This window comes from Artibeus jamaicensis, unplaced genomic scaffold (genome assembly GCF_021234435.1).
Source record: "Artibeus jamaicensis isolate MK-2021 breed Jamaican fruit bat unplaced genomic scaffold, CSHL_Jam_final contig_233, whole genome shotgun sequence".
NCBI classification, from domain to species: Eukaryota; Metazoa; Chordata; class Mammalia; order Chiroptera; family Phyllostomidae; genus Artibeus; species Artibeus jamaicensis.
In genome coordinates this window covers 3134795-3143624 of record NW_026521486.1, presented here as the reverse complement: position 1 = coordinate 3143624, position 8830 = coordinate 3134795, and positions in this window count along the sequence as shown.

Genomic DNA, 8830 nt, shown 5'->3' with positions numbered 1-8830 from the left:
GAAGTCTTCGTGTCTACGCACAGCCCAGGGCCGGAGCCCCGGGTGGTGGCCCTGTGGCCCGGGGCACGGCCGTCTCTGGGTGTCTGTCTCGTCTCCCTGTGCCTGCCTGCAGCCCTCAGAGGAGGAAGCATCTGGACATGGGAGGAGGGGGCGGGTTTCGGGGGAAGACTCAGAAGGTGGACGAATGGGGCGGGGCAGGGAGCAGGTGCGCCCTCGGTGGGGCGTCTCCGCCTTAGAGCAGAGGACGGTGTGGGGGGGGGGATGAGCCCGTCCTGCGTCAGCATCGCCTGGGAGCGCAGTGCAGGGGGCGGATCTGGAAGTTTGGAATGAAATGGAGGCAGGGTTTTGTTTTTTCCTTTAAGATTTTATTTATGTTTAGAGAGAGGGAAAGGGAGGGAGAAAGAGAGGGGGGAAACCATCAACATGTGGCTGCCTCTTGGGCCCCTGACCTGGGACCAGAGTTGCGACCCAAGCTTGTGCCCCGGTGGGGACTCGAACCCAAGACTTCTCAGTTTGTGGGACAACACCCAGCCCACAGCCACACCGGCCAGGGTGAGATGTGGGCACGTTCACATTCCCACTGGGAGAGTTTGAGGCGTGAACTGCGGGCGGCTGTCTCAGTGCTGTGGGGTGTCAGAGGGAGCAGCGGCCATCCTGGATGGCCTGTCTCTGCGCCTGAGTTGTGACTTTCTTCGTGGCGTTTTCCTGACAAGTAAATGACTGAACTCCTTTGCCAAACCATTAGATAATGTCTAAGAACAAGGAGCGTTTGTGCAAAAGGACGTGCAGCATTATCTTGCTTGGAAAATGAACAGTAATCATTTTTGGAAAGAAGGCACATGCTGTGAATTCGGACCAGCTGCGAAAGTGACGGCCGCTCCTTCCCCGGCTCCTGTCCCCCCTTTAAAGCAGTCAGATCCTCGTGCATCTCTCAGAAGACAATGTGCTGGTCAATTAAAATATTCTGACTTCTCGCAGTCGAGGTCATGGCCAGCCAGATGCATTTGTCACTGCAGTGGAAGGTGACCTCCCCGCATTGAATCAGAGGCCAAATCTTCGATCTCATGATCGTCCCCAGAAATGACGGCTTGTCTACACGTTATTTCCCAGAAATTCCAAGTGGGCAGAGCTCCCGCTAGAAAAACCAGAAGGTGGCAGGGAGACCAGGGTCCGGCCCCCAGCACTGAACGTGGAGGGATGAGCCGACGTGCCGCCCCCCCCTCGGTGGGGGTGCGGAAGTCACGGGGGATGGAGTTTCCCGCGATGTCGGTGGAGCTGGCGATGAAGGGCAGAGGGGACCGGTCGTCGACTTCAGTCCGGAGAAACGGACCGGGCGCCGACACCAAGCGATCACAGCTGCCCTCCCGGAAGGAGACCCTCGCGTCCGACCCTTCCTTTTCATCCCCACGGCCTCCGCCCCGGCCAGGGCCTCGGTCTCCCCTCCGTCTGGACACAGCCTTACCCCGCCGCCCCCACTCGTCCAGGCTCCAGGAACAGGAAACTGCCCCCAGGAGGATGGGCATGTGCTGGGGAGTCGGAGCCAGTGTGGAAATCTTGCTTCCTTTGTTCGCTACACACACACACACACACACACACACACACACACGCGCTAGGTGCTGGGTTAGGGGTACGGGCTGTGCAGGGGCGGCGTTTCAGAGGAGAGCCTGGCCTCCCCATCTGTCCCAAGGCCCCTCGGCGCCTGGTGCCTGCTCTCTGCCCTCATCTCACCCCGGTGCCCCATTCCTCACAGTCCTTCCAAGCGGCCTCCAGCAGCCTGCTGCCTGGCCTTGTTCCTGTGGAGCAGGCCCCTCCCTCCAGAGCCCAGCTGGGCACTGGGGGTGGGGCATACTGGTCCCGGCGTGGGGGTCAGAGAAGGCTTTTCTCCAGAAGGGCCCCTTGGGCGAGAACCTGGAGATTAAGTAGGAGGAAGCCGTGGCCGGGGGCCGGTGGGCGAAGGAATGCCTTCTAGGAGGAGGAAACAGCTGAGGCAAATGCCTCCGGCGGAAGGAGCGAGACTGCAGCAACCTCCGGAGGTCTGTGTGTAGAGGGGAGGTTAATCGGGGAACTGCTGGTCTGATCACAGAGGCCGGGAAACCCCACAGGCGGGAGACCCGGGAGAGCTGCGGGGGGGACGCATTCTGGGTCCAAAGGCCCGAGAACCAGGGGAGCCGGCGGTATGAGTCCAAACTGGGGGGGCGATGAGGTGTCCCAGCTCAAGCAGTGTGACGGGGAGACAGTGGCAGACCCTTCTTCCTCTGCCTTCTGTGCCCTGCTGGTTCCGTGTCTGCGGAAGCCCCTGCTTGTGGAGGTCCTTCCCTGTCCCGGGTGGCTGAGACCCTGCAGGCAGAGGAGGCCCATCGTGCTGGGCCTTCTGTTCTTGGGCCAGAGGACAGGTCAGTGAGTCCCCCTTTCCCGGGCTTGAGTAACTAACACAAGCCGGATGACCACCTTGGGCGGCCCCGTCCGTCACCGGGCGCTGAGCCAAAGGCCCAGGAAGGGCACACACACCTGGTGCTCAAATGTCCCCCGAGGGTCGCAGGCGCCCGGACAAGCGAGCAGGCACAGGTCTGAGCGGCACCTGGTCCGCCTCTGGGCCTCCCTCAGTGTCCCCTGGGCGAGTGTCCCCTGCTCCAGCCGACTGGGCCAGAGGAGGCGGACGGCTGAACACCTGAAATAAGTTTTAGGGAAAATTGACCTGGAAGGATTCTGAAAGGGTTGGATGGATTTGGGAAGTTACTGAGGGGCCCTGCTGCCCACGCATAACAGGCTCCAGTCGACTTCCTGGACTTCCTGGGGGTCGGGGGGCGGGCTTTGAACACTCCAAACATTGTTATTTCTCTCTAAAGGTAGAAAAATGCAACCGTTCTTTAAAAATCAATGATGATACCATTTTTAAAATAGACTTCCCACCCTGGCTGGTGTAGCTCAGTGGATTGAGCACGGGCCTTCAACCCAGAGGATCACGGTTCGATTCCCAGTCAGGGCACATGCCTGGGTTGCAGGCCAGTTCCCAGCAGGGGACACACGAAAGGCAACCACACATTGCTATTTCTCTCCCTCTCTCCTTCCCTTTCCCTCTAAAAAGATAAGTAAATGATATCTTTTTAAAAAGTAAAAATAAACTCATCTCCTAGTTCTAAATTTACAGAAAAAAATTGAAAACAGTGCAGAGTCCGCACATACCCGCCATCCCGTTGCCGGGTTAGTAACATCCACTGGTCTGGGTGCGTTTGTTACAATTAATGAAGCAGTGTTGCCGCTTCATCGCTTCATTATTAACTGACGTCTCCGATTTCCTCAGTTCGTGCCTAGTGTCCTTTTCTGATACCAGACCTCCCACGACACTGAGTGTCACGCCTTCTTGGCTCCCAGGCGGTGGGCGTTTCTCAGCTGTTCGAGTTTGGATGACCTTGGCTGCTGTGCAGCCGCGGGGAGGGTGGGCGGGGTTCTGTGGAGCCCCGCCCCTCCACTGCAATCCGTCTGGTAGTTTTCCCCTGGAAACGGGAGAACGTTTGTGGAGCTAAGGGCTTGGGGACCCCGGACGGAAGGGTCCTCTTGTCACATCCTGTCAGGGGACACGCTGTCCACAAGACTGATCACCGTGACATCGACCTTGGTCGGCTGGCTGCAGCGTGGCGGCCAGGCAGCTTTCGTACACAGAACCTGTTGTACTGGAGACAGATGTGGATGAAATAGGGAAGGTGTGTACTCTTTGGTGGCTGGAGGCTGATCCAGTCTTTTTTTAAAAAATCACTTGCATATATGTATTTTATAAAGTAATTTCTATTTTTTAAGAGATTTTATTTGTTCATTGTAGAGAGAGTGGAGAGGGAGATAGAAACATCGATTCATTGATTGGTTGCCTCTCCTCTACCCCCAGCTGGGGACCTGGCCCACAACCCAGGCATGTGCCCTGACCGGGAATTGAACCAGCGACCTCTTGGTTCACAGGCCAGCGCTCCAGCCAGGGCTGATCCAGTCTTGGCTGCTCTTCCTCGAACTTGCATTCTTCACGGGTGAAATGGAAATACAGAGATAATGGAGAACAGGCAGGACTGTCTGATCTGTGAGCAGAGCTAAGAGGGCTGGTCCGTGCAGGGAGTAAAAGCAGCTCTTTTATCAGTGTTGCCTCCAGACTTGATGGCCCCCAAACAGGGCTGCTGGTGCCTGTCTGAGTGGGGGGGGGGGGGGGGGGAGGGGGTCTGGGCTTGGGGAGACCCCGGCGGCGGGAGCGGCAGTTAGCGACTCTCTCGCAAGTGACTTCCTGACCGCCTCGTGGAGACGTGAGTAACGTGTTTCTGAAACGAATATGGAAGTTGACACACAGGTGAAGGCTCCTGGATAGAGAACGTTCCAGGTTCTGCACAGGTGCCCAAGTTCAAGACCCAGCGGCGAATGGAAATCTCTGGCAGCACCAGCCGTCTCTGGGGGTCCCGCTGGAGACTAACTTCTTAAATGCTCCAGGCCATTATTTCCAAATAATGAGTAGCCGAATTCAAGAAAGATCAAACATTTAAAAATCTCTTCAAGGAAAATGATTATTCTTATATTAAAATCTGCATAGCGGTCAAGTTTTTTTTAGCAGAAAGTTGCCAGGAAACATCATTCTCTTGTGGATTTAGTAAAATATTTATTTATTTATTTATTTATTTATTTATTTATTTATTTATTTATACTTTGGGAGAGGGAAAGGAAGGGAAAAAGAGAAGGAGAGAAACATCGATCAGTTGCCTCTCACACACCCATGACCAGGGACGGAACCCACAGCCCAGGCATGTGCCCTGACCGGGAATCGAGCCAGTAACCCTTTTGCTTTGTGGGAGGATGCCCAGCCCGCTGAGCCACACCTGTCAGGCAGATGCTGGTATTTTTTAACCATTTAAAGCTATTGGGCCATCTTCAGCTCTCATTATTCCAATGCGGGGTGGCGGGGGCGGAGGGGGGGGAGGGTGGTCTCTGTCCTGCAGCCTGTGAGCAGGCGCTGCCGTGAGCAGGGGCTGATGGGTTGGTGGAGGGAAGGGAGGAGAGTTGGGGGGGGAGGGAGGGGTCAGAGAGGGTAACAGTTGCTGTGACGGAAGGATTCCCGGGAACATAGAGTCGCCAAGGAGGAGCCGACCCGCTGGCCCTGGGAGGGCATCAGGCCAAAGGAGTGACCTGGAGCAGGGTCCCCAGGACAAGAGGGGACCTACCTGACAGGCGAGGCATGGGGGGTTTCGATGGCTTGTTTGGGGGAACTGGGCCTCGGTGTGGGTGAGATGGGAGACCCAGTTGGAGAGTTCAAAGGGGACAGGAGCCCAGAGGGCCTGCCCCCAGGCCAGGGAGAGACTGGCAGGTGGGATGCCTTTGAAAACGAAGTCAGAGAGAGGGCTGTGGCAGGGTGGACGCTGCTGGTCGGGAGATTGGCCTTGGCCCGGGTGCGAGAGGGCGGGGCGTGGGCTGGGCTCCCCAGGCCAGCTGGCCCGGAGAGGATGAGGAGGTAGGGCCAAGCAGACTCAGGCAGTCACAGGTCTGGGAGAAGGAGCTGTCCCTAGCAGGGGGCTGGCTGAGTCCACTAAGTCAGCAGACCTCAGTGATGTCATCCAGACATGTGGTCACCTTAGGGCCACCGCTCTCGGCCCCCTTGGGTCTGGGTGTGCCCAGGATCACTCCACTCAGGCATCATCCGGACCCGGGAGTGAGGACCACAGGGAGCGCGTCAACCTTGGACAGAAACGATGGATTAGCAGGAAATGACCCTGTGTCTCTAGCCCCTGCGCACTGGGGTCTTTGCAGCCACAGCCTGGCCAGCTAAGCCTGGTCAGCAAACACGTCGTGGGGGCAGGGATGGAGGGAATGGACGAGTGGGAGGGTGTCTCGGGAACCGGGTGTCAGGCAGAGGGGGGTGGCACTGGGCGGATGGGCTGGGGCTGCAGCTTTGGGGTCAGGAGCACAGAGGGCCTGGGAGAACCTCGGGCACCAGGGAGAGCTGCAAGGGGAGGGAGCTGTGGTGGGGGGAGGAGCCCAGCCTGGACAGGTGGCAGGGGAGGCCGAGCCCGCTCCCGAGGACCGGGGCTGTGTTGGAGGTGGGCGCGGGTGGCGGGGGGCTGTCCCGGGGCCACTGGAACTGAGCACCTTGAACCGAGGCCTGAAACAGCAGACATTTGCCTCTCAAGGCACTGGAGGCCAGATGTCCAGAATCAAGGTCGACGGGCCGCTCGCTCCACAGGCTCCTGGCCTTCCCTTAGCTTCAGGTGGGTGTCACCGTGACCGGTGTGTCTGGGCTCCATTCAGCCCCCATCTCCGAGTGGCCCTCCCAGTCCCACTGGACCAATGGTAACACTTGACTGGTTACCCCAGCAAAGATTTCCTGTTTCCAGAGAAGGTCACTTCCCAGGACCGGGCGTTAGGGCACCTACGTGGTTTTTTTGGGAGAAGCGATACAAGCTGTGACAGGTGGTCACCCCATGACACTCGGCGGGAAGGACAGCTTGATGGCGGGACTGGCCGGACATGGGGTGAGTGGCCTCGGTGAGCACGGGGCTGGCCGGCCGGTGTGGTGGCGAGGAGGGGGAGGCAGAGAACAGAAGGCTCTTTCACACAAGGCTTCGGGAAGGGAGGGGTCAGGATGGGAGACCCTTGTCCACGGGCCCGGCCACACTGGGCGACAATGACTCTTTGACTAAAGAGAGGCTGGATCTGAAAGGGAGACCCTCCCAGTCAGCAGAGGGGATGACGGTTCAGCCCCCCACAATGGCCCCTCTGTATCCTCCCTGAGCAGCTGGCCCCGGGCACCTCCGCCCTTGCTGGGGTCCACACCCGGCCCTCCCTGGCTCTCACTGGGTCTCCCTTTCACAAAGTGGGGGGCAGAGCAGAGGGGCCAGCACCTGACTTTTAAAAAGTAATTATTTGAATCAAGTAGTTGAATAATTGGAAAATATGTTGTGAAGGCCAAAGAGCTTCGGGGGGGGCACTTGGGATTGAACCCCATTCCTTTTAGGATGGAAGCGGCCCTGCCCTGCGCTTCTCTTGAGTCCACCTGGTGTGTTCGAGCGGAGTTTGCTTAGCGTCACAAACTCCAACATCTTTGAGGAAACAAGTGGTGTCCTGTCCTGGCAGCGACATTTCAATACAAGAGCCGCCCGTGGCCGTGGCCGTGGCCGTGGCCATGAGGCCGGGGCTGCACCCGGGGTGGGTGTGGGGGATGGGCGGGAAGGGGGAGGGATTGGGAAGCAGGAACCTATTCCCCCGGATGGGGATGTGACGTGCAGTGTAGGGATAGAGTCAGTAACATGGTGATGATGATGCACTGTGACGGCCTCATGGCAGTCACTCCGTAAGGTGTGCACTTGTCGAATCACTGTGTCACACACCTGAAACTGACACAACATTGCAGGTCAGCTACAGCTAAAAATACACTCACAAAGAAGGAGCGCAGGGCCTGTGGGCCCAGGACACAGCTGGCCCCCGCAGCCCCTCCTCTGAGACCCGTACCCCACACACCCCTCTCCCCTCCCCTCCACAGGGTGCGCACAGGCGTGGGGGGCTGGACAGCAAAGCTGCGTTTCTGAAGGTTTCCCGCGTCCCCTGCCACTCTCAGACACAACGTGAAACAGGCCCTTCCTCATCAACCCGCCTGTTCGTCACCCACCAGGTGATGATCGGGGGCCATGCTTCACGCGTGTCAGTCGGTAAGAGCTTGTCTGCGTGGGTGCAAACATCACAACCATCTCCACCGGCGCAGGAACCCTGTGCCGTCACTCCCACCCTCCTGTCACCGTGGTCACGCACCTCCACCCACGCCCCTGGCGAGTTCAGATGGAGCTCTCTGCTCGCAGGGCCCTGCTGGGGTGCACGGCGTTGCCTGCCCGTTGGGGCCAGCCGGTCACTCACTCTCTGGGGGCAGCTGGAGGGGGGAGGGCCTGCTTTGCCTGTGGGAGGGCAGGGGCTGGAGGAGAGGCCAGTGTCTCCCTGGAGTCCTGTGAGTTCCTGGCCTCGCCTCATCCTCATCCCGAGGTGGCACCCAGGCGAACCCTTCCCGACCACAGGGTTCTTCTAGGTGGATCCAGCCCTCTTCCCTGTCGGGTCTCTGCACAAACCCTCGGCGGCTCCTCTCACGCCCCAGGGCAGTACTTTTCCGTGTATTAAATTACCTTTAGAGTCCGAGCCTCATCTGTTCTGGGTCTTAGTCAGAAGCTTTTTAAAAAAAGTCGTGGTAAAATAGACATACAGTTTACCACTGCAGCCATGGTCAGCGTGCAGCTCGGTGGCGTGAGGCCCAACCGCGGGACTCCTTCCATCTTCCCCACCCCCTAAATACGGACCCCTAATTCCCCTCTGACCCTGGCGACCCCCATTTGACTTTCTGCCTCTCAGAACCTCTCACGAATAGAGAGAGTAACACGGTGTTCCTTGGCCTTTCATGTCTTGCTTGTTTCAGTCGGTGTAACGCCCTCATGGTCCATCCGTGTTGCGGCGTGTGCAGGGTGCCCCGTGGGGCTGGGAGAGCAGGCCACATTTTGTCGACCCACTTGTCTGCCTGTGGACGTCGGGGTGGCCGCTGCCTTCAGACAAAGAAATGTGTGACTCATCACACACTGACTGTCTGCTACAAGCAAGACATGATGCTTCTAGGAAAAAAGACTCGCTTTGCATTTTTCTTTCAGATTGCAAGAAAAGTACAGCATTTAGTTGTACAAAAAGTGTCTTTAGTTGCTACTTGAGCTGACTGTTAGAGCCCTTTGCCGGCCGGCCACCCTAGGGCTAGGGCCTCGGCTGGTGCTTCTGAAAACTCAGCCCCTCATTTCTACCGTTCTCGACAATACGTACTTAAATGGCACCGGTAATTGGATAG